Raw genomic sequence first — 26,032 nt, 5'->3', positions numbered from 1 at the left:
ATGGGACTGAGCTGGGCCAGCTTGGGGCTTTATCCTCTTTCTTCTTTTAACGTTTTAATGTGAAAGTTTTCAGACAGAAATTTGAAAGAATTATATAAGCAATGCTAATTGTCTAATAATATGGTGGGTATATGGATTTTTTATTTATTTATTTATTTATTTGCTGTTTTTGTTCTTTAAATGCACCCTCTGGCCTCTGTCAATTCCATCAGTATTGCCAGGGTGGATGGGAGCAGGCATCCTGCTCCCCACACAGTAGTTGTTAGAACAATACTGCTCTCTGCTGACCACAGGCTGTCATTTCTCTGAGACAGCTCTTCAGCAAAAGACTCAGGAAGTGTTGGATCAGATTGTTCCTGCTCAGTCATCTGCTTTGTCCCTCTTGTGCGGCGCATTGCCAAGACGCCTCCTTAGTGCTGTTGGGACCCATCCAGGCACAGCGATGGGCACCAGGACTGAGATGCAGCTGAGCTCAGACAATTGAATAAATGTATTAGGCGAGCTAATGTCCTTGTATCTTTATTGTTCTACAGCCACTGGCTGAGCCCCTGCTCACAGGAGGCTGAGCGCCAGGGCTATACTGCAACGCTGTGATTCCGTTCCATGGACAAATAACTTGAGCTTGCTGAGCCTCATTTTCCTCCTTGGTGAAATGGGGACCACCAGACTCTGTCTTCCCTGGGGAAAGGAGGGGCTGTGGAGCAGAGAGTGAGAAAGACAGCTATAAATCCCCACGGTTTCAGACACACCTGAAAGGACTAGAAAGCATTCGCCTTGTTAAAGCAAGAATGAACCCATTGACTTCAAGTAAATGAAGAGATCCTTTGACTTCAAGAAAAACCCCGGGCCTTGATCTGTCTGGTGTTTCTCCTGAGATGTTGTCCAGTCAGTAAGCCGTGTCTGACTCTTCACAAGCCCATGGACCGCAGCACGCCAGGCCTCCCTGTCCTTTGCTGTCTCCCGGAGTTTGCCCAAGTTCATGTCCATCGACTTGGTGATGCCATCCAACCATCTCTGAGATAGCCAATGGTTAAATATCTCTACCAGTGGGAAAGGGTGAAGCAGAAGGGATCATCCCAAACAGCAGCCACCTAGAGGGTCAAAGTGCCTGTGTAACTGGGAGCTGAGAGAGCAGGCCTCCTTTTCCCCTGGCCTTTGCCACTTGTGTTATTCAGGATCAGTTAGAGCAGTGGTTCTCAAACTTGACCTACGTCAGATTCACCTGGAGCAGCTGTTAAAACCCAGCCTCCCCCTCGGCCTCTGATTCAGTATGTGTGCAGTGGAGCCTGAAAATTTGCATTTCTAACAGGATCCCAGGTGAGCAGACCAGACTGAGAACTCCCAGGCTAGGCTGTGCTGCAGTGATGACTCATGAGCCTCAGTAGCTTCACACCATGAAAGTTTATTTCTTGTTCATGCTGCATATGGAATACGAGTCAGGGCATCTCCGTTACACACAGTCGCTGGAGGACTCGGGTCAACAGATGGCTCATCATCTTATAGCTGCAATTTCTGGAACATCTCACCTTCTAAGCTGCTGTGACAAAGGAAAAGAAAGTGAAGAATCACATTTGGGCTTTTAACTGTCTCAGCCCAGAAGTGAGGACACTAATTATGCGCATTCACATTTCACCAGCCACATTACTCACAAAGCCCTGCCATGTTCCAGGTAGAAGCCTGCCACGTCCCTAGAGGGAGAGGGAGCTGGGCTGGATACTGGGGGTCACCTGCGCTGCAACCCTGCCCGTCCAGCACACGTGCTCACTCACAGGAATGTGTGCAACCTCGTCAACGTGAAACGGTGGTTATCAGGACACACTTTCAGCTTCTCACATGCTGGTCATAGAGCAGTGATGGCGACGATGATGGTGAAGATGCTGGTGATGATGGTGGTGGAGATGGTGGAGATGGTGGTGATGATGGTGATGATGATGATGGTGGTGGTTATGATGGTGATGATGGGAAGATGATGGTGGTGGGGGGGTGATGGTGGTGATGATGATGATGGTGATGATATAGTGATGGTGGTGATGATGATGGTGGTGATGATGGTAGTGATGGTGGTGGTGATGGTGGTGGTGATGGTGATGATGGTGGTGCTGGTGGTGATGACACTAGACAATAGCCACTGAGTGCTTACTATGTGCCAGGAACTAAGTGCTTTCTGTGTATTGACTCACTTGTCTCTCACAACAGCACTAATGGTAAGTACCCGCTACACTTCCATTACGAATGAGGAAGTTGAAACAGCCTGTGGTGATGCAGTTTCCCCAGGTCACACAGGGAGACACGCGGCTGGGATTGTCACCCAGCCAGTCCGACACTAGAGGCCGCTCTTCCGCGCCTTCGCTCTGCAGTTAATCTTATTTTTGAAGAGAGAATGGAGGAGACTCTAGTGGGAAGGCCTAGTTTCTGGATAAGCTGATAGTTCAGACTATTCTAAATATAAGCAGTTCTACAGAGAGCAACGCCACACCAGTAACGCTACTGATATATGGAGTTGGCTCAAGCCGGATATATTAATATGGGATCCAGTTCCAACAGAGGGTGTTTAAGGCCCTCGCTGATGCCCCACAATGTCCAAAAGGCCAAGGAAGTTCCCCTCAAACAACAGTCTTCCTAGCAGTTTTTCAGTGATCAAAAGGATGAGACAAGACATCTCTTGACTTGTCTCATAGAATTGCCTCCCGCATCATACAGGTCCTCCTAAAATGGGGACCCAGGGATGTCCTTACTCTCACTCTGTCCCTCTTTACCCCCAACCCCTCCCCTTGGCCCTGTTCCACCCGAAGGAACATGGCCAGCTGTGATGTGAGCCCCACACACACACCAAAGTCTCAGCACCTCCTCTCATGACCTTTGAGCTTGGCTCCTACCTGAAAGCATCGTAGGAGCAGGCTTTGAGTCTTAGCCTTGTTGAAGGGCAATCCCAGTGAGTGGTGACTAAAACAACTCTTCAGGTGAGAATACCTACATGAAAAATGAGCCTTTCTCCCTCTGATAGTGATAGGCTCTCAAAACGTCATGGGTGATGCCAATGAAAACCGTTCGTCTATTGTGCCTTACCAAAGACCCACATTCAGGCTTCCCTGGTGGTCTGCTGGTTAAGAATCCACCTGTCAAGGCAGGGGACACGGGTTCAATTCCTGCTACAGGAAGATCCCACATGCCTCGGAGCAACTAAGCCGTGGACCACGACTACTGCGCCCGCACTCTAGAGCCTGTGAACCTCAGCTACTGAGCCCACAGGCAACAGCTATTGAAGCCCGGACGCATGGAGCCCATGCTTCGCAAGAGAAGCCGCCACTGTGAGAAACCCATGCATTGCAACAAAGAGTCGCCCGCCTCACTCACAGCAACTAGAGAAAGCCTGCTCTCCGCAACAAAAACCCAGCGCAGCCAAAAATAGTAATAAATAAACCTTTAACCCTATGTAAACTTAAGTCCCAATTTCACAAGAAATCGGGAACGGAGGAGCTAGAAAAAAGTACATCTGGGAGACAGATATCCAAAGAGTTTGGTTTTTCCCTCACAGTGAAATAGGACTCGGCTGCAGAAGAATGGCCAGCAGAGGGCGCTAGTCTAGGGCCTTCGAGAACTTCAAATTCTGCGCTTCGGTTTACCCTTTACCCAACTCCAGTACTCTTGCCTGGGAAATCCCATGGTCGGAGGAGCCTGGTGGACTACAGTTCATGGGATTGCGAAGAGTCAGACATGACAGAGGGACTTCATTTTCACTTTTCACTTTCATTCATTGGAGAAGGAAATGGCACCCCGCTCCAGGGTTCTTGCCTAGAGAATCCCAGGGACAGAGGAGCCTGGTGGGCTGCTGTCTGTGGTGTCGCACAGAGTCGGACACGACTGAAGCGACTTAGCAGCAGCAGCAGCAGTCACCCCACTCCAGTACACTTGCCTGGGAAATCCCATGGACGGAGGAGCCTGGTAGGCTGCAGTCCATGGGGTTGCTACAAGTCGGACACGACTGAGCAACTTCACTTTCACTTTTCACTCTCATGCACTGGAGAAGGAAATGGCAACCCACTCCAGTGTTCTTGCCTGGAGAATCCCAGGGACGGGGGAGCCTGGTGGGCTGCCTTCCATAGGGTCACACAGAGTCGGACACGACTGAAGTGACTTAGCAGTAGCAGTCACTCCTGGTATTTCTAGGGTTACATCATCAAGAGGGATTTGTTATACCCAACCACAGGATATTCAATGATCCTTGTTAGTGCATCAAAGGGAGTCAGTCTTTGGCCTCAAAATGTCAGATTTCTTCCCTGGGGTTTACAATTCTCTCATTTCCTGTTTTTCTTAATAAAACTTCAAAATCTCCCTGGCAATGATTTTTGAAACACTACAGTTTTCAAGGCGATCTAAAAATACTGGGTATTTTGTTTAGACAGCTATCAAAGATCCAAGGCCAATTATTCCATCCATTTCCCTCTCTCTCACACACACACTCACACACAGATACACACACACACTCACATTCACTGAACAGCCATCATTTCTGCTAACAGTTGAAGCCTTTGTCTACAACCTGGGGTCTGACCGAAGACAGACGACTGAGAATCGACTAAGTGCTCAAATGAGCCACCCCGCCTTGAAGGCCTGCGTTAGGAGGCTCTCAGCCTGCCCAGGGGTGCGCTTGGCACTCCCGGGCACAGTGCTGTCAAGCAGTGACTAAAGCGATTGTCTCTGACTTAAGCTCCAGGTGGGCAAAGGCATGAGATCACGTCTTCCCTTTCTTGCAAGAGTCAGATGGGCCAGCAGTGGGAATGGTGTGGTGAAAAACAAGCGATAACCACTCACTTGTCAGCTAATTCTGACACGTAAAGCATGTTGCCTACACAGCTCCTGGAGGGCACCCCGGGGGCTCTGACTCCAGACTGAGAATGAAAAAATAAGGATTGAGGATTTCACATTTTGAGAGAACAAACAACAGAGGCAGACCTGGGACCTTCCCCAACTCGCATTCCTGCCCGTGTTGGGGGTGGGCAGAGAGGGTGGTAGGCGGGCGGATCCGGCACAGCCTTGCTTCCCTACCCAGCTGCTCGAGCTTCCTACCCCCAGTTCAGTCCCATCCGTCCCTGTGAAGGTGTAGTAGTTTGCTGTGCTGTGCCTAGTCGCTCAGTCCTGTCCGACTCTGTGACCCCATGGGCTGAAGACCACTAGGCTCCTCTGTCCACGGGGATTCTCCAGGGCAGAACACTGGAGTGGGTAGCCGTTCCCTTCTCCAGAGGATCTTCCCAAGCCAGGGATCGAACCCAGGTCTCCCATATTGCAGGCAGATTCTTTACCATCTGAGCCACCAGAGAAGTCCATGAATACTGGAGTGGATAGCTTATCCCTTCACCAGGGAGTCTTCCAGACCCAGGAATCAAACCAGGGTCTTCTGCATTGCAGGAGGATTCTTTACCAGCTGAGTTACCAGGGAATCACATTAATTTTCTAGGACTGCTGTAACAAAGGACCACATATGAGGGGCTTAAACAACAGAAGTGTACTGTCTCACATTTCCTAAGGCTATGTGTTCAAAACCTCAACGAGTACTAACGCAAATGTCCCTACCACTTCCACTCCACCCCTCCAATTCACATCAAACTGAAAGCCTTCTGCATGGAGTCGGTAGGGTTGATTCCTTCAGGGAGTCGTGAAGGAAGGTCTTTTCCTTGCCTCTGTCCTAGATTCTGCTGGTTTGCCAGCAGTCTCTAGTGTTTCTTGGCTTATCCAGGCCTCCTCCCGATCTCCGCCCTCATCTTCACATGGTGTACATTCTGCGTGCCTATCTGTGATCAAATGTCCCCTTCTATAAGGGCACCAGTCATGTTGGATTAGCACCCACCCCGATGACTTCATGTTGACTAATTACATCTGCAGGGACTCTATTTCCAAGTAAAGTCACACTCTGAGTTACTGGCATTGGTGTGGGGGGGGGGGGGGGGTGCAGTGGTTGGTGGTGTATGTTAGGAAATCTCAAAATCCATATATGAATTTGAGATAAATACAGTTCAACCCATAACAGGAAGGTATACCCTCCCACAACCACAGACTCATCTGCCAGGCCAGATGGGGTGCCCATGTCCAAGGGATAAAGAGAAAAAGAAACAACTCATTGATTAGATTCTAGATTTAATTTCTCCAGCTTGCTGGCCTATCAGTATAGAGCGGAAATCTCCCTGAGTAATAACCCAAATGTCCCCTCCTTTTTGACTCCACCCCTCCAGTTCACATCAAAAGGAAAGCCTTCTGCAAAGTTGCCCCAAGTATTATTGCAAATCCTCAGGGGCTGTTTCATGTCTGCCCTTGAGCAAGTCTCTCTGCTGCTGCTGCTCTGAGATGCCTGGGGACTCGGCACCTGCCCCTCTGATCTCACCTGCTTTGAGCCACGCAGCTCCTCCCTGGTGACCATCACTGATCCATCACACCGTCTCCAGGGTCCTGACCTTCTCAGCACCTATCCTGTTGTGCACAGCCAGTTTGAGAATGAAGAGGAGTCCGTCGGAAATGGCTCTTTCCCCTTCATGGAACACTGTTAAGAGGCTGTTTGTGCCGTAACGGCTTACAGAGTTTGCTGAAACGACACTTTCTGGGTTCAGTAAGAAGCGCTTTTTCTTCTGGAGAGCACATTTTAGCACCAAGCCAAAGGTGATTCCCAGTGACCGCCACCAGACTACGCTCTTCCCATCTAACCAGCAGTGTCTTTCCCAGGAGCAAGCTGATCGTGCCTCAGAGTGGCTTCTCCCAGAGCATTCCGTGGCTCCTCTGCATGTAGGCTTCTATAGAACAGTCCTGGTTTCCTAAGACGTGGCCTCTTATATCTGGACCCCATCAGCAGACATACACCAAGGTGCTTTCTCAGAATCTACTCAACCTCCATGCAAGAAGATCACTGGCAGGTAACCTCGTGAGGTTCCCTGATGAGCCCAGAAGCATCTTTCTCACACTCACATCTTCCTCAGCACGTCTTAAGAATCTACTCGTGCACTAAGTAAGAACTAAGGCTACAAAGATGAGTGTAGCACAGTCCCTGTTCTCAAAGGATTTGCAGTCCAGCTGAGGAGACAGTCATTAGGAAAATATTTTCAACACAAAATCATGTGCTGAGTGATAAAGGTACATAAATAGAGTGATAAAGTGTCACAGACTTTTTTTACCTAGTCCAAAGAAGGCTCTTCAAGGAGTGGAAGCCTGAGATGACTTTTAAAGGTGAAGAACACAGCACGGGTATCCTAAGCAAAAAGAGAGGTCCTGCACGAAAACGTCCATGAAGCATGAAACATCAAGGCACATGCAGGGAGTTGAGCCACATCTGTGCTGTGCCATAGAGCTTGGATTTGGTCCCGCAAACAGCGGGGAGCTAAGGGCAGATCTTAAATGAGTGATATGTTCAGATCAAGCACTCTAGCAGGGCTAGCAAAGAATGGGGATGGGAGAGAGACAAAACCAGAGGAAGTAAGACCAGTTCAGAGCTCTTATTATGATCCAAGCAAGAGGTGATGGAGTCAAGTCATTAAGGAATGGAGAAGAAAGGGCAAATTCATAGGAAGTGAAATCAGCAAGACTAGGAGACTTATTGGATAGGGAAGGGTGAGGGAGGTTGAGGGACCCCAGATGACTCAGGGGACCCGGTGCATGACCAAGAGGGTAACACAGGATGCAGGCAGAGGGACCTCTGTCTTTCCAGAGGTGGAAAGACAATGTCACGTTTAGTTTTCTGGCTCCCTATCACCCCTGACGCTTCCTACTCCTAACTTCACGTTAGACATGATGAACTTGAGGGTGTGGGACCCCTGGGGGTGGTGTTCATGTCTTCCCTAAGGAATTTACATTCTAATAGAGAAAATAGACGTGTGTGATCTAAATATGTGTAGACTCAACTACCTATAATTCTACCACCCATTATCTACAATTACAAAATCCACAAAGCCCAGAAAATCCAAAAGAAAACGTTTTTTTAAAAAATAAATTTGAAGCTCATTAGGAACAAAACTAAACATAATTGACTTGTACTCACCACTGATCCATCAACTGTGGCCAAGGGTAGGTTCTACATATTCACGATGGCTCCCATCAGACCTATATGACAAGAAAATGAGAATTTCCCAGCAGAAAAGGGGTGTACCCAGAAAAGACAAAGGGGGCTGTGAAGACCCCACAGGAGCTGTATCCTCTATTCTCATAAGAACCTGAACTCAGGCAGGATTACTTACTGACAAGTGCTTACTTACAAGACTGGATGCTCAATTGCTTCAGTCACGTGCAACTCTTTGCAACCCTGTGGACTGTGGCCCACCAGGCTCCTCTGTCCTTGGGATTCTCCAGGCAGGAATAGTGAAGTGGGTACCATGCCCTCCTCCAGGGCATCTCCCTGACCCAGGGATCGAACCTGCATCTCCTGTGTCTTCTGCATCGTCAGGTGGATTATTTCCCCACTGAGCCACCAGAGAAGCCCACTTATAAGATTACTTACAAAAATTACAAGATTATTCCTCCATTGTAGAGTTGAAGAAACTGAGGCTCAGATTTATCTGAAGTCATCCCGAATGAAAACCTCTTCTGTGAGACGAGAATTTGCAAAGGGCTGCTAGGACCTGAAATGTCTTCAAGACTAAAACTTAGATGACTTGTCCACTTCACTTTCTGGTTGCTTTGGTGATGATTAACCACCACCCACAGACACGTTTAGCACACCTGACTCTAATCCTCCCTTCTCTAATCCATGGGTTAGGAGCAAGGTCTCTCCTAGGAGATTTTTCCTGGATCGAGAAAGTGTGTGATGCTCCCCATGGAAAGACAAAAGCCACAGAACTGTTACCGAATTGTAAAACTAGAAGTAGGCTCTGCGGAAAACACAGGCAGGCAGTACGTGTGTCTCTGCAGGCGTCGCTTCCATAGGCTGCACGTGGCATGTCTAATATCCAAGGGAGCAGCGGTCAGTTCTCCAGGGATCCCGTCAGGTGGGCCAGCGTTCCGCTGCTCTAGGCTGGAGGGCTGGCAATGGATACCTGGGTTCCCTCCGTGGAGAAGAGAGGACAAAGCCATGGTCCAGACTCTGGTTTGTTGAGGCATCAGTCCTCCAACTGCAACTGAGATCCGTTCAACCCTGAGCCCCCAGCGGCAGACTCAGTCAGACCCACCCCAGCTTGGACATCAGGACTGCCTTCCACTAAGGAGCCTAGAAGATCCTTTTGCTCATTGTTCCTGAAACTCAGTCAGCATCCAGCCTTTCTCAGGGCAAGCATTCAACTCGGTGACGGAGTCCCTGTTTCATTGCTGCAGTGAATTCTCCTTCCTGGACCTCATTTCCAACCTGGATTCCAGTGCTGGAATCCCTGCATCAGAACTCTACCCAGTGTCCAGTTCCTGGGGGACAAGGACACTTCTTTGCATTTGTTTCCACCTTCATCTTGGGTTTCCGGGTTTTGCCCTGATAGCACCCCCATCAAATCTTACCCCCATGCTGCCAGCCAGCTGACCTCCCTAAATCCTTATTTATGTCTGCTGAATGAATTAATAAATTACTAGCTCTATATGAGAAGCACTTAAAGACCAAGTATCTACTCTAAGGGCTCAATATTTCATGAAATAACGTTCATCTAATAATTTAGCATTTTGAAAATGATAGCAGAAATGAATAAGAGATTGCCAACACTGTGGAGAGAATGAATCACTTTGTCACGACGGATTTCATGGAGGGGGTAAGATGTGAGCTGTTTTTAAAGCACAGTCAGTAATCTTCCCATCAGGAAAGGAGAGGACACTCAGGCAAAGGAGGCGGCCCACACGAAGGCACATGGCAGGATAATCTCAGAAAACTGCCTGCTCCTGGACCCCCACTGCTGCGCCCTGCACACATGGCCTCTTGCAGGATGCACCAGCTGTTACCCATCAGCCCCCTCTCTGGATACTGAGCTCTGCCTTGGTCCCTAATCCTCCCATTCTCAGCTGGTCACAGGCTGCCATGAGGTCAACCTTACCTTACAGAGAAATGTCCAAAGTGACTGACGTTGCCTTGTTTCAAAAAGCTTCCTGGGATTTTTCCTTCCTGGGGTTGTTCCTCCCAAAGCTTCCTAGGATTGGAAAAGGAATAAGGACTGCCTTTGGTGCTACCCTTTCCTCCTGCCCCTGGGATCTGCGTGCCCTTGTCCAGCAGAGGAACAGAAGAAATGCCTCCTCCCCACCCCTCTTCTCATCTTGCAGATCCGGGCCCCCAGCGTGACCCTTTAGGCTCATTGAGGACCTCTGCAGCCCGAGATCAGTCGGTCATTTTCCAGTGCTACCTCATTTTCCAGTGCTACCGAGTACGCTGGCCTTGCTAGCACCAGAAGGCAAGCTCTTGTTCCGTCGGTAAGCTTCCAGTTTGGCTGCTTTCCCCAGAGTTTTGGAAAGCCCAGGCAGACCATTTCCTGCTTCCTCCCACCTGTAGGGGAGGTAGCAGTGTTGAAAGCTGAGATCAAAACATCACATAACACGAAGCCTCTGTTCCAGCCTGCTCCCCCCACCCCCACCCCATGCTGCAGACTCGCCTCCAACCCGAGGTACAGAAACTAGCCTTGGACGTGGAGTGCACTGTGTCTGTTCCCAGGGCGGGGCCCAGAGACAGAGATGAGGCCGGCCATTGTTCTCAGCCCACAGACCTGGCCCTGGAGGCCTCCTGCCTGCATTCTCTCCCTCCACAAGATGCTCTCAGCGCATCTCCCAAGGTCAGATTTGGACCGTAGCACTGTGAACAGTCAAACAAGAGATCCGGCGTCTGAATCAACCAATGGTTTTCTTCCTTAGGACTAAACGATTTCTGCTGATTTCTACTTATCATCGGCTCTATTATTTAAGTGTTCTATCTCAGGAACAATGGGAGATGAGAACATTTGGAGGGTGATGCTGCCAGCAGCCTTGGGAGCACCCCACCCCGCCCGAAACTTTGGATGCAGGGAGGGTGAAGGGGCTCAGCTACCCTTGGCCGGGGTGGACAGAGGGCCACTGGAAGGTGAGATTTCTGTGGCGACTTTTGCGGTGGGCACTGGGGGTGGGTGTGTCCCCAGAACGCTGTCCAGCTCTCAGGTCCTAGCATTATGAGAGTCCTGGTGTCACTGTCCCTGGCCCATCACTAAGGAAAGGTCTGGTGTCTCAGAGCCCTTCTCCTGCTTATAACTAAGTCGTACCCAGGGCGCACACCAGGCTTGCCCAAGTACTGGAGGGGTCTGGCGCTCAGCACTGCTGCTCTTCCTGGACGAGACAGTTATCCCAGGAGGGTAGAAGACCTGTCATGGGCACATCTTAGGATCTTAAGCTGAGACCTCCCTGGATGTGGAAATCCTCTGCCCAGAGCTCGGCTTGCAGGCGTGCACACCCAGCCGTGCGGTCACGCCTACCATCTACAAAGCACACTCGTGCAGTCACGCCTACCATCTATGAGGACACGGCCCCTTCCCCATCCGCCCAGCCTCTAAGCCGCCCTCCTCTCTGTGCAGGTCCCTGCCCTGTCTCTCTCACTCACACCCTCAAAGGGTCCACTTCCTGAGCGCAGATCCTTTTCCAGGGAGTTCAGGTACATTGTCTCATTTAATTCTTAGGCCCCTCTAGCCGAGAAAGGTGGTTCCCTTGGGTGCATTTTGCATAAGAGAAACAGAAAGGTTAACAAACTGCCTAGGAACTTGTAGTCAGACACTTAAAAGGCAGTTCCAAGTCTTCTCTCCCATCTGACGCCTAACTTCCTCACTGTGACTCTCAAGGAGATGTACACATGTTAGAGAATTTCCGGGTGTATCCAGGAAGGCACTCCTGAAGGTCAACTTATTCATTCAGCAGACAGATTCTTCAGTAGGTGGGTCCTTCCAGAACGCCTCTGTGCTGGGCACCTGGGGGATGGAGACAGTCAGCAGGTCATCTCTTTGGTCCTGTAGGGTCCCTTCCATGACGGGGGGCCAAGGGACATGGCGGGAGGCTCAGTTATCACCCCGGGAAATTTTCCAGCAGGTTGACCTCCTGCGGATAACTGGTGTGAGATCGCCCACTCCTGAAAGAGACAGAACATGGGCGAGGCGGGGAGTCATCTCCATGCCTGGCACAGCCCACCCCCTATAGTAGACCCTTGACACAGCTCACCCCCATAAGAGATCCTGGACACAGCCCACCCCCATAGCAGACCCCTGACACTGCCCACCCCCATAGCAGACCCCGGACACAGCCCACCCCCATAGTAGACCCCTGACCAGCCCACCCCCATAGGAGATCCCAGACACAGCCCACCCCCATAGGAGACCCCTGACACAGCCCACCCCCATAGGAGACCCCTGACACTGCCCATCCCGCATGGTAGACCCCGGACACAGCCCACCCCCATAAGAGATCCCGGACACAGCCCACCCCCATAGCAGACCCCGGACACAGCCCACCCCCATAGCAGACCCCGGACACAGCCCACCCCCATAGCAGACCCCGGACACTGCCCACCCCCATAGCAGACTCCTGACACATATTTGTCAATTCGTAGAATAGCATGGAAAAGAGCAGCGCTCACCCACCCAGAGCACACACGTGGAGAATTTGAGGTGAGGATTTATTGACGAAGGATGGGTCAGAAACAGTCCTACAGGAAGAGGTCTGCTCTCCCTGTCAGCCAGAGGGCAGACAGCACGTTTGGTCAGAAGGCTGTCACTAGAGGGCAGTGGCAGCTCGCACTGGCACAGAGGGAGCCCAGCTACCCCTCCTCCCTCCAGAGAAGCCGAGAGCCGCCCTGCTGTACTGTAACTCTGCCCAAGGCAGGGGACCTGGCGTCAGACACATTATTTCAACCGGAAATAGACACAGCATTACTTTTCATATTCCACACACATCGTTTCATGTCATTTGACCCTGACAGACTCATGGGGTAGACTGACACTGTTAACCCAATTTCACAGAGCAGAACAGGAAGATCCTTGAGATTTCGACTAATCCCAGCTTGCTTAGATAGAAAAAAAAGAAGAAAAAATGATTTGGGGACCAATGTTTGGTCACCTAATCCCCAGTCTGGGGCATCTCTGTAAATGTGGTGATGTGGGCTGAATTCTTCAGTGAAATTTTCACCATCATAATTTTTATACGCCAGTCTATTTGTCCATCCCCTGCAGGGTTAAGAAGAAACAGAAAAAGGAGATTAAAATCAAATTGCACACTAGGGTGCTTTGTTAAGCAGCCTTAACAAAACTTTGAATCAGGCAAATGATACGCATGACTGCCTACCCACTACCGTTAACCCCTCCCCCTACTGTCTTTCAAGGTCACACTGGTGACCTTGGAGAGTCATGATTGATTCCACCAGCTATGGATATGGAAAAACTGCAGATAATGATGGACACGGAGGACAAAGTGTCCTGCAATCTCTGCTGGAGACCAAAAGCAAGTTCCCACATAGAAACTGACTAGGTCATCAGCCGAAAATCCAAAGTCTGGGGAAAAAGGCTTTGTCCTGTCCCCCATTTCTTCCTGGAACAGGGCATATGCCAAGACTGGGCTCGTTTGGGAATATGACTCAAGGCAATAAAGCTGACAGATTCTTTCAGCCATAGATACACGGCTAGCATGTGAGGAGGGGATTAGGTGAAAATCTGCTCACCTTGTAGGCATTCCACCCACAGGATCCAAAGCCACCCCAGCCACACCCAGGCTAGAGCAAGATTTAACTGAAGACTTGCTGAACCTGAGAAGGACAGAAAGCAGAAAAGGACAGAAAGATGTGAGGGGAGGGTATATAGGATGGAGGAATCGTGGGGAAGAGGAAAGCAGAAAGAGGAAGCCCAGGTGTCATGGACTGATACCTTCCTCCCTGGGTGGAGGGGGCATGGGGAAGTAGCCAGAGACGCTGACTGAATAGGCCACCCAACACCCAATTCTGCGGACACTAAAGAAATTGCAAGATGCAACAAAACCAGAAGAAAAGAACTGTTTGGTATCTTCTTTTGGATTCTGCGTGTGCGTGAGGCAGCTCATGGTAGCCTGTTACTAATGGGCTGAACTCCTGCTCTGCCCATCATCAATGGTGTCAAACTCAGGACGCACCAGAAAACTCTCCTTTTAGGTTTTACTCAGTGCTTTGATTTTGAAGACATTTGTGGAACCGGCTCTCTGCCAGGCAACAGGGTCGTTATAGAGGTCACTGAGGCAAGGCTCGTACCCTTAGAGAACTTGTCACTTATGGGCCAAACTTGACATGTATCAGATGGAGCAAGCTGGATGCCCATGTAGAGATGGGCTTTGGGAGAACAGAGAGGGTGGTCCCTTTTGCCTGTGGACCCAAAGAAAGGTGTTTAGATGAGAAGACTTTTTATAAGCCCACCTGGTGGCTCAGAGGGTAAAGCGTCTGCCTGGAATGCAGGAGACCTGGGTTAGATCCCTGGGTCAGGAAGATCCCCTGGAGAAGGAAATGGCAACCCACTCCAGTACTCTTGCCTGGAGAATCCCATGGAGGGAGGAGCCTGGTAGGCTACAGTCCATGAGGTCACAAAGAATTGGACACTACTGAGTGACTTCACTTTCACTTTCCAATTGAAAAGTGAGCACACCAAAGGCCGCAGGAGCAATGCAGTCCATGCCTGTTCCTGGAAGCACTAGAAATCTGGCGTCTTATTTTTAAAAACATAAATACTAAAGTAGCAGGTATCACACTGATTCACACCTGTGTGCCAGCCTGTCCTGTCATTTCCATTCCCTCCTTACATGCCCCCACCCCTCATTCCCACTGCTTGAGCTCTTTCTGGTCTCTATTAACCAACTTCAGTGGGAATGTGTTATGATGTCAGTGGGATTTGCTCCTTGGAGGCCCCACCCTGCTCATTCTCCTTCCCATGATACTTTGAAGATTTGCACAGTTTCCTCCTTTTCTGCCTTCACCAGCAGCAACTGAGGCTCCTCTCCCTCCTGCTCCACTGGCCCAGCCACAATGTACTTCTCTGCTTTTTCAATAGGCATGGCTCCTTCCCACCCCAGGGCCTTTACACATGCTGTTCCTTTCTTTTAGCTCATTCTTCTTTCTTCCGACTCCAGTTTGAAATGCCCTTCCTCAGGGCTAGTAAGATCCCCCTAAACAGTTTCTTAATGCCCTAAACTGTTCTTAGTACTTATCACAATTGTACTTGTCTATATCTGACGTTACTGCTGGAACACAGAATTCACAGAATTCATTAGGGGAGAGGCTGGGCCTATTGCGTTTATTACTGTATGCTCAGAGCCTAGCTTAATCTCCCAGGACTGAGAAGGAGCTCGCAAATATTCGCTGCATGAATGAATGGATGAGGATTGTTTTCCCTTCCCTTTTCCACCCTGGCCCCTCATCATGTCTTTTGTTTTCCAGAAAGCACAATCTGAGATATAATTAAATGTAAAAGACAAATAGCAGCGAACGGCCCCCACTATCTCATTTCTTGACCTTTACTGTTATTTCCTCTTTTTGAATTTATCTGTTTCCTTTATTTGCTGTATGATTCCTCTACCTACAATACTAAATTCATTTTGTGCTTTGAGGCAGTTAGTAACAGAGTTGGCGCACTGCATGTTAACTCTTTAAGCAAAAATTAAAAATAGCCATTTTAGCATAAAAAATATAAAAGACAGCACAGACCAAGGGGAGGGAAGAATCTTTGCCTCTTTGACAGGCAAAGGACTCCTCTGTCCCCATGAGCGCACCTCCCTTTTATCCTTCTGACCCTAACTACAGGAAGACCCCTTACTTTGTTCATTTGAGGGATAAGGGTGGCCACGTGGAAGCAGCAGAGGTGAGGACCTGGGGATACACCTGACCACTTCTCCTTTTGCCAACGTCACTGTGAACTTAACAACAGCTTGATAAGCTCAGGCCCACCAGCTATTGCGGGGTGAGAGGACACTCTCTGACTGACAAGGGCGCCCCTTTCAGGCCAATTCCTCCTCCCCACTCCCGCTCCCTCTTCTGGCCCCCATTCCCTCAGGTCTTGGTGACCACAAAGCTTCTCTGCTGGCTTTCCAGGCTCTGATCTCTCCCAGCATCAAGCATATCACCACTGGGCTCCCATCAGTACCCTCGCTTCAGAACCTGCAGCAACGCTCTGCTGCCTTGGTGGGCAAGCCCAAAGCCCCCGCTGTTTCAACACCCTGCCTGGCCAATCTAATCTCCCGCTGCACTGCAGACTGTCATCTCCAGCACGCGTCTTGTACGTCCCAAGCTCTATGTTTTCCGAATCCCTTCCCACCCACCACAGTAGGATGGTCCTACTCATCCTTAAGGCCCAGGCTGACTCCCATGAAACTTTTCCATGAAACCTGTCCTGACATCTCGAGCCCACAGCTGGCTCCCCATGGCTGCATCTCTGGTGACAGTGGGAGTTAATAGCATCCTAGCTGCTATTGCTTCATCTCCAACTGTTGTCTGTGTTTCAGTTTATGCTTAATAAACATTTTGTTGAATTGCTGATTGGGGGAAACATAGGGATAAGGCCCTTACAAGAATCTGAAGGGGGTCTAACTGCAAGCATGGATGTGTGTGCATAAGTGTGCACGTGTTATCAGGCCCAAAGCTCTCTTCCACCTCCTTGGGAAACATTTCCTAGTCACCTATGTTAGCACCAGAGCAGTGGATGTTCTGAGCCCGCTCTGAGCTCTGATGTCTGGTGTGTGACCCAGTCAGTACCTGCCTTCTGAGCTCGGCATAAAGAGGTGACGCTGTGCCCCACGCAGTCTAACACCTGCTGAATCTACTTGTGTTTGCACAGCTGAGAACTCAGCCCCAGCGCTGTGGCTCGCCAGCACCAGCAGTGTGCAGGTTGATGGGAGAGAATTGGCAGGAGGAGGCCAGCGGATGCTCACAGACAGGTCCTTGCCCGATTCAAAGTGGTATCAGAATGCAAAGTACTCTGCACTACAGAGCAACACACTCTGAGTTACAAAGTACAGAATGGACTGGCTCCCGTTTGGACGGTAGAAGCTCTATGAGTGTGGATTCTGAGTCTGACTTCCATCTTCGATCCCTAGTACAGAGTCAGTGCTTGGAGTTAAGGAGTCAGTTAAGGAGTGAGGGGATGTATATGCATGCTGGGGGAGACTTCAGAGAGGCAGAATTCAGCTCCCTACAAAGCTGCTAACATCTTTGGTGCCCATGGAACTTATCGGACAATCTCATACAGCAATAAACTCCCTGGTTCCAGTGTCCAAGCAGGAAAAGGAGAGCTGCCCATCAGGGATGCTATACCCAGAGAATCTAAGCACTAAGCAGAAGCTAGACCCATAGCAATAATATGCTGTTATTCTTGTGACCAGTACTGATGAGTTAGCATTTATTGAGTACTGACTAGTATACCTACCATGAGAAGTCCTATCTTATTTATTTGACTCTCAAAGGCATTTGCACTTCTGGTGGGACCTATCTGGTTCATCACTAAACACTGGCTGAGTGCCTACCCTGTGTCCTGGGACACAGGCGGGTTAGGGAAAGGAGGTCAAGAGGGTGGGAGGAGAGGCAAAATCACTCTGCTAAGAACTCTCAGTCCCGGAAGGGAGACAGCAGTGGGAACACAGACTAGAATTCAAGGCAGAAAAAGAGTAAGAGAGAGAGCGGTAGACGAAAAGTTTTGGGAACCAGCACAGAGGAGGGCGTGATTACTTCTCAAGAGGTGAGGAAATCATAGAAGGTTTCATGGATGAGATGGCATTTGATGTGAGCTTTTAAAATCTATAGCATTTCCATAGGCAGAGAATGAAGAAAGGCCGTTCTACCTGGATAGAGCTGCAGAAGCAAAGGTCGGGAGCTCTGGAAATCAGCGGTGTGTTAGAAATCAGTGTCTCCTATGATGCGGCTGGAGCATCGGCTGGGTAGACAAAGGGGCTTGGGGTGGGGTGCAGGGTAATATCATGCCAGATCCTGTAATGCCTGCAATGATGGGGTGAGGTGTTTGTATTTTATTCTGCAGGGAATGAATATTTTTGAGGTGATCATTCTACCAAAAATTAAAGTTGGAGAGAGAATAACAGTAGCCCACACTTACGGACAACCTACCACGTGCCAGTCATTTTTCTAAGCCTTCTGCCTTGCTCCACTCGACTAGTACATGCAATAAGTTCAGTGATCACCCCATTGACCAGATAAGAAAACTGAGGCACAGAGAGGTTAAGCCACTTGTCCAAGGTCACACAACCAGTTAATAGACAACCCAGGCATCCAACCTAGAAGCCTTCTCCAGAGCCTCTTTTAACTATCCCAATGGACTACTTCACCCAGGGACCAATTAGAATCTAGGTTATTACCACAGTACCCAAGAGAGGACAAGGGGACCTGAATTAAGGTTGTGGAGATGAAAATAGATGTCGCCTTTTACATAAGAAAGGGGGCAAGGGATATATATATTCTGTTGTTTGTATCTGCATGAAATGCTGGAGAGACACAGGAGAAACAAAAGCGACCACTTGTGGAGGGCAGGGTGGGGGCAAGGGGCGGGTGGGGAGGGGATGCGGTGAGACACCTTTATGTATGGCTTTCAATAGAATCCTAATTGCTGACCCATAGGAATGTGTTGCTTATTCAAAAAACCCAAGGGATAAAAACTGGAAAGGCACAATTTAAGAGCCTAGAGTTTCCGGAAGGAGGGGAATGGTCTCCTTGGGGGCCAACAGGTTAGGACTGAAAAGAGGATGGCAGACTTAGGGATCGGAATGCTTTGCTTCTAGAAACAGGGGACGTATCACCGATACTAGGTGAAGCCGTCCAGCCCTGGGTCCCCCTGCGGGACATCCAAGTGCTTCTCCTCCCGTTCAGTGAGACCCGGGGGGCTCTACCTGCAACTAGTATCGATGTCTTACTGCTCAGGAAAGTATCGGAAACAACATATACCAGCTACGGAGTGGTTAAGAGGGAGACTGAGGCAGGCAATCTCTGATTTTCTGTTACCGCCGCGTTCAGGCCGATGGAAATCTTTGTCATTTTGTTTTTGCCTTTGATTCCTCCCCTCTCTGCAGCACACATGTCAACGCAAACACAATCACACACACACCATAAAAGGGGCCCTGGGCAAAAGGATTTTTTCTGGATCTGCTCAGAGGGAAGGAAAGGCAGAGGAAACGAAGGAGCAAGCCGCCCTAGCTCCTTTTCCTCCCCTTTAAGGCTGCTTGGTTACGGTCCTGGGAAAGAAAACCTCTGCATTCCTCCCCTTTAATTCAGTGTATTGTGGAAGCACTGGAGCCCGCTAAGCCTCCCAGACCTGTAGGAGCTGGAGTGGGAGGACCACGAGGACCATTCTCTCAGAATCCCTGGGTAAGATGAACCTGCTTCTTTATTTGGTCTGGGGAGCCTTCTTCGCTTAGCCGGAGGCTGCTGGCACCAAGAGAGTGGGTTTGAACAGCCACTCTTGCAAGCAACTTGGGTGTTTATTTCAGCCCCAGGTCCTGTCTTGCCTGACTCTGGAGGTGTCAGAGGGAAGTTGTAGCTGCTTCGGAAGATAAGTCTGAATGGAAGTCTGGGAGGGAATCTCTGGTGGGGGGGGTGGGGCAGTCATCTGGCCATAACTTCAGGGCTGGTTTGAGTGGGAACCTTCTGCCCTTCTGGGCAGAGAAAGGGGAGCAAAACATTCCTATGTGCCTGGCCTGCCATGCCTGCGCGCATTCCAGGGGCAGCCCTGTCAGCTCTGTGCCTGGAGGGGCCGTCCATGTGCAGGATGTCAGGACCGCCAGCATCCTCACCGCCCTCCCTCCTGCTCTGCCTGCATCTCTTAACCTCTGACCCATCTGTCAAATGCCCTGTTCTGGTCCTCCCTTCCTGTTCAGTTGTGAGGATTAGGAGAGCCAGTGAGGGGGTGGAGGGGTGGGGAGGAGGTTAGTAAACAGCCTGTGGCTCCACAGACCCAAGGAAGGCAGACCAGCCTCAGTCCCTCCTGGCCGGTGCCGGCTGCGTTAGGATGCAGAACCCAGCTGAGGCACCGCTGTCAGTCACGGGGCTCCTCCCTCACCTTCCCCGGGGGCGCCTCTGTCTCCCCTTCCGTCTTTCAACTTCCCTAGTTCAGTTCTCAAGTCAGGATGGTCACAGGAGGTCTGGACTCACCACCACCACCCCCACCCACTCTGGGGCCCTTCTCTCCACGTAACTTTGACGCACGATCATTAACCCTGAAGCTCCCAGAGGCAGTTGTCGGGGCTCTCTCGCCGCTGCCCTGGCGGCACTTCATGGCTGGCCAGCTGCTTGTTCTGGAATCAGATCAACCGATGAAGAGGAAAATCTCTGAGAAGGGTCACGGGAGTCAAGAGGGTTCCCTCTTGGGTAAGGAGACCATCTTTCTTATACCAGAGGCTGGCGACAGTCCGACCCCCGGCAGTCCTACTTGACTGAAGCTTTATCTAGGACCAAAGACAAGACCCCACAGGCCATAGCACAAAGTGCTTAGTAATACCTGATATGGGGACCACACTTGACAGTGAGTAATGTGCTTTAATTAATCATCTTTAAGACAAGCCCATAGCGTTGGTGGGGCAAATCGCATTTCTTCTGAGGCTTCATCAGGCAAAGCTGGATACGCTCGTATCCATTTGATGATAGCGGCATTTGCACTCAGATCTTCTGATATAATCAGAGACCTTTCCATGATACTACACTGCAGATAGCTGTGGTGTGGGTGTGAGTGTTTGTATGTGTATTAAGAGCACTCTTTAGAAAGGTAGGGCAAAACTTTGGGAAAGAAGCTCAAGGTTAGAGTGAGAAAAGGTTTGAGCTGGAGCCAGGAATCACTTAGGCATTAGACAGACGTCCAGCCTCGGCGTAAATCTGAGAAAGCTGAGAGATCCAGGCTTCCCGGATAATGGGAGCCAGCCACTTGTTTCAGGGGCAATCAGTCTGGTGGTGGGATTACAGGAGAGCACCCTGAGGATGAGGTCGGAGGTAAGTGGAATTCTGACAACCAACTCCAGGAAAGAGGCAACAGGTTCCATGTGGGGAGGGGTGGGGGGGTGGACAGGGAGACTGCTGTGGGGGGGTCTGAAGGGCTGGGGCTTGTGCCCCGCTCTGTCCCTTCCTGTGTTAGATTTAGGTCATTTTTCCTAATATCTCCACCTGTCAGTACCTCCACTACAAAATAGGGTTGATGATCCCTACCTTGAGAGATTAAACAAGATAATGCTGGTAAAGCCCCCAGCACAGGCATCACCCACCCAGGGTGATGTCTGCAGCAGCGAACACCTGAGGGTCTGGGTGCAATTCCCGGCGGTGGCAAGTGAGATGAATCCCCCTCTAGGAGGACAGCGCCTCCCTGGCTCCCTGTCCCCCATTCACACACAGACACGCGGCCAGAAATAAATAAGCCTTGGGGCCCAGCCGCAGCCTGCCAGAGGCAGTGGAGTGAATGAGCTGCAGCGTGAATGAGGGAGGGCGGCTGTCTGCAAACAGGCTGTGAGCCGGCGCTACAACCGCACGGTCAAGGGCGAGGGGCTGGGGCCGTGCAGCCGCCTGAGTGAAAGCGAGCTAGCCATGGGGTTGGGGGGTGGGGTGGGGGCGCTGCACGGCTGTAGAGGTGGGGAAGGGAAAGCGTGGTATAACTCAGAGCTTCTCGAGTGGTGTAACCCACGCCATCGTGAGCTCAAGATGGTCCTTCCTCCTGCTCCCACTCCCAGCGACCCCTCCTCTCACCCTCCCAGGGGTGCAGTAGAGTGAGCTCCACTTGGGTACCAACGACGCCCCCATCCCCCCACCCCGCTCCCCCCACCTCCCCTGTGGAAAAGGATCTTAAAGGCAAAGTGTGGCAGACACACAGTTAAGCCTAGGTGGGATGATGTGAGAGAATAGCATTGAAACTTGTATATTTCCGTATGCAAAATAGAGGACCCGTGCAAGTTCACTGCCTGAAGCTGGGCACCCAAAGCCAGTGCTCCTGGACGACCCAGAGGGATGGGGTAGGGAGGGAGGTGGGACGGGGGCTCCAGGATGCGGGGGACACGTGTATACCTGTTGCTGATTCGTGTTGGTTATGTATGGCAAAAACCATCACAATATTGTAAAGTAATTATCTGCCAATCAAAATTAATTAATTAATTAAAAAAATAATGAGACCCTTGAGCGCTGCGTAGAACTAGAAGCCCCGATGGAGATCAGCCCATGGAGAAACCCAACTCGGGCACGGTCCCCTCTGTGCTCCAGTAGATCCCTTTTTGGGAGAGCAGCAGATAAAATCATTGGTCTGCATTTCAGGACCACGATGTATGAAGCGTCATGTGTCCTCAAGCACTTTAGAATCACAGTGAAGAAGGGGTCACAGTTGAGAGGCACGTGGGAGTCGAGACCCGCTGGGGAAACAGCAGACTCACGTCTCCTGCTGTGAGCTCACCCCTATTCCAATTGTTTCCCCTCTCCCCCTACCCCCAGCGACTCATGCCCGTGCCTGTAAAGTGGGCTTATGGCTTGAGAGGCTGCAGCATGCTTTTGTGCCCACTGATGTATTGGACACCCACAGGATTTCTGGGAAATGGAGACAGCAGGGATTGTTAGCCCCATTCAGCAGAGGAGACCGAACGCGTGAAGAGTAGGGAACACGCCCAGCTCTCTCCAGTGACTCACGTGCGGACCCCTCAGCCACCAACTCAAGCCCCTTATTTCCTCTTTATTTCCTCTGCAAGAGGCACACAAGAAACCTTAAGCAGCTTGTGAATTCTGGCTTGTCAGTGCAGCAGGGTTTGATTAAACTTAAATGTGGGTTTGAGAGTGAAGTAAACTGCAGGAGGCAATTGAAAAACAACCTTCCTCAGTGATTTGGGGGGGGTGGACAGAAGTTGGCGTGCAGAGTTGGCTTTGGAGGCACCAGATTAGGGGAAGGGCTGGGGAGGCAGCCGGTGTTCCTGGGAGGGTCTGTCCATCAAGAAGGGTCCGGGGGCCTTTCGGGTCCAGGGCCCAGGCCCAGGCAAGCAAACCAGCCACTTGAGCTGCAGCCCATGGTTGGAGATAGGTTCTGATAGCATGCACAAGGCCCGGCCACGTGCCCGCGCACCAACAGGAGAGCAGGGCTGTGAGCCACGGCAGCAGGCTGCTGGAAATGTCACATATTGCTCAAGTATGCAATCGCAGAGTGCCGGAGCTGGCCCAGTCCCCACTTTCCCCAGCAGGCTCTCAGCAAGCCTGGATCTTCTGGATGCTTGTAGGAGTTGCATAAGGAAAGAATTTACAATTACAGTCTAGTAAAGTTGGGAGACACCAGCTTACAGAACATGAAGCAGGTGTCTTTAAAACTCTCAGAGCCTTTAATAAGCTAACATGGATCTTGACTCTCCAAGAAGGGGCAGATAGCAAATCCACTTTGGTTGCAGAGTCTCCTGGGACGAATATTCTTAAAAAAAATATTGTCAAGGAACCCCAATCTAGTTCATCTTCCTGTTTCTACTAAGGAAAAGGTGAAAGCCCAAAGATGTACAGAACTCTGCCTAGGGCTGCACAGCTCATTGGTGCCAAGCCAAGACTGGAGCCAGAACCTGACCTCTTTCCATTGCACTTCTCAGTCCAGGGGATGATGAGAAGTGCAATTTAGTCCAGGAAACTGTGGGGCCTGGGCCAGAAACTGGCCCAGCTTTGGTCTTTTAGCCCCTTTATGGCCAAAGTGAAGTGAAGTCGCTCAGTGTCCGACTCTTTGCGACCCCACGGACCGTAGCCTACCAGGCTCCTCTGTCCATGGGATTTTCCAGGCAAGAATACTGGAGTGGGTTGCCATTTCCTCCTCCAGGGGATCTTCCCGACCCAGGGACTGAACCCGGGTCTCCTGCACTGCAGGCAGATGCTTTACCATCTGAGCCACCAGGGAAGCTCAAACAATGTATATATTCCTCTGGTTCTGTGTGCCCCAGCCTGGAGACCGAGAGTACATTCTCATGAAAGATGAGCCAACTGATAACCTCCCTCCTAAGACCCACAGCCCTTTCTGAGTCATGCTTTCAAGGAGTGGAAAACCCCAGAAACTGTCTTAGGGTGGGCTGATCCCTCTGAGGTCTGTGAAAGAGCCACACCTGGCCCCACAGGAAGGCTCTGAGGCCTGCCCAGCATGCCCCCAAGGCATCCACACGTCCTTGCTCAGAGGCCTTAGGTGAGACCCTGGGGAAGAAGGCACTTCGCAAAAACAGTTGAGAGCCATTATCTATGGGTTTAGGTGGCAGACCTGCTGCTCCAAGATTCTCCCCTTCCAGGTGTCCATCTCCCCCAATTTACTCACGTCCGGCTTAGACACCTACTGTTGGTTTGGGAGATATACATTTGGATTGTGTTGAATGCCTCTGGATTCAACTGTGGTGCCCCTGAGATTTGGGGACATCCGATCAGGTGGGGTGACACTCTGAAGCAGTTAGCCCTTCTGATTCTTCTTCTTTTTTTTTTAAGGCACCTTGGAGCAGAGTCTTAAGTGGCTATGACTCAAAGTAGAAAACTTTGGCTAAGGAAGCCATGCAGATCAGCGCAGACAAGAATGAGGGTCCAGGGATAGAGGGCCCAGGGCAGGATGGGGTCATGAGGTGACTGGATCCCTTTGGGATATGGTGACGACAATGGTGAGGATAAGCTTCCTCCGCCTTCGAGTTCTGTCTGGGGCTAGTACTGCCCTCCCCCCACTCCCCCCCCCACCCCCCCACCCCCCCCGCCCCGTGACCAGATGGAGCCTGGGAAGGAGAGAAGGACAGCAGTGTTCCATGGAAGAAGTATGTGAAGCATGCCTGCCTCCCAGGCTCACAGTCTGAGCATCTCTCACCAGAATCTCATAAATAGCCATGCTGGATGCCACCAGCCCAGAAGCTCAGAAAGGGTCACGATCCAGGGCAGTGCCCACCCAAAGGCTGTGCAGCCTTTAGGAAGAACTTTTCCATCTGTGGTCTTCCTGCCCTGCTCCCTCCCTTCCCCCAGCTATGAAATTTTCTCCCAAGAGATCAGGCAGGCCACTGGTCTTGCGGAAGACCACACCACAGAGCAGGAACTAAAAGCCAGGCATTGTCCTGCGGGGATCACTTTAGAACCAAGTGAAAACAATATTGAAGTTTCAACCTCCTTAGAATTTGTTTTCTTTTTTTTTTTTCCCCCACTGAAAGGGCCTCGATTACAGAAGTCTAGAGAGGAGGGGGAGGATTTTCAGGCAAAGAAGCAAGAAGCAGCAATAGCAGGCCGCCCCCGCCCCGCCCCAGCTCAGAGTCCACAGTCAGGCCCCCAGCACACAGGGGCAGCGAGGTCCTGAGGTTTCTACACAGTCAAGGAGGGAATGAAGTGGGACTTAAGTGGGGTTTCAGATGGGGGCCCTGAGCTTTCCATGTGGCTTGGAAGATGGAACTGAATTGTTAGGATGGAGTGTATGGGAGGAGGGGTGGGCGGGAAAGATGTTTTCTTATAGCTGAGCTTAGGCTAAGAATACTGTGTTTTTAAGCTATTTAAGAGCAATGGGAAAGAAGGAACAGTGAGTACAGAGCTGCTAATGAGGCGGTGATGCCTCCTGGAGAGTGAGACCGTCAATCCAACGGGGGCTCCAGAAAGGGGAGTGATGCGCGCCCCCACGGTGGACGTGCACACTGGAAAGAAGGCTCTCGGTTGGCTCCTTACTTGGAAAAGGGGCGTCTGAAGGCCTGTTGTTCTATGGAGGGGGAGACACAGAGGGAGTCACACAAACTAATGCTGTTAATTGGCTCCTTGTAAGATCCAAGCCTTGACCCTCATCCCCTACAGCCTTCAGAACTTCTCAGCTGTTGTGTGTCTAGACAGTAAGATGCATTTGGTCCAAGTCCAGCTGCCAATAACTCTGATAAGTGGAAGCTGCTAGATTTGGGGCTAAGAATCTGCAGAATAGTACCTGGCTAAAGATAGCCCTTGAACTGTGGTGTTGGAGAAGACTTGAGAGTCCCTTGGACTGCAAGGAGATCCAACCAGTCCATTCTGAAGGAGATCAGTCCTGGGTGTTCTTTGGAAGGAATGATGCTAAAGCTGAAACTCCAGTACTTTGGCCGCCTCATGCAAAGAGTTGACTCATTGGAAAAGACTCTGATGCTGAGAGGGATTGAGGGCAGGAGGAGAAGGGGACGACAGAGGATGAGATGG

The 26,032-nt window shown here is 50.6% G+C and overlaps 1 protein-coding gene and 1 long non-coding RNA gene across 3 annotated transcripts in view; one reads left to right on the top strand and one right to left on the bottom strand.

Moving 5' to 3' along the window:
- Positions 1-1,386: 1,386 nt before the first annotated feature.
- On the bottom strand, positions 1,387-7,460 carry LOC138415921 (uncharacterized). 2 transcript variants are annotated; one of them, XR_011247443.1, is made up of 2 exons: positions 6,377-7,460; positions 1,387-1,537 (listed from the first exon to the last, which is right to left on the bottom strand). It is a non-coding gene; the product is annotated as an uncharacterized lncRNA (long non-coding RNA). The 2 variants fall into 2 exon arrangements; XR_011247444.1 differs by lacking the exon at positions 6,377-7,460 and adding an exon at positions 5,301-5,436.
- An 11,703-nt stretch (positions 7,461-19,163) lies between these two features.
- Positions 19,164-26,032, top strand: part of CAMK1G (calcium/calmodulin dependent protein kinase IG) — a 32,821-nt gene continuing 25,952 nt past the window's right edge. Inside the window, exon 1 of the mRNA XM_069544265.1 lies at positions 19,164-19,258. The gene's annotated coding sequence lies outside the window, so the exon portion shown is untranslated. The remainder of the gene's footprint in view (positions 19,259-26,032) is intronic.

Source organism: Ovis canadensis, chromosome 12, assembly GCF_042477335.2.
Source record: "Ovis canadensis isolate MfBH-ARS-UI-01 breed Bighorn chromosome 12, ARS-UI_OviCan_v2, whole genome shotgun sequence".
Taxonomy (NCBI): Eukaryota; Metazoa; Chordata; class Mammalia; order Artiodactyla; family Bovidae; genus Ovis; species Ovis canadensis.
This window is presented reverse-complemented; position numbering and strand designations above follow the sequence as displayed.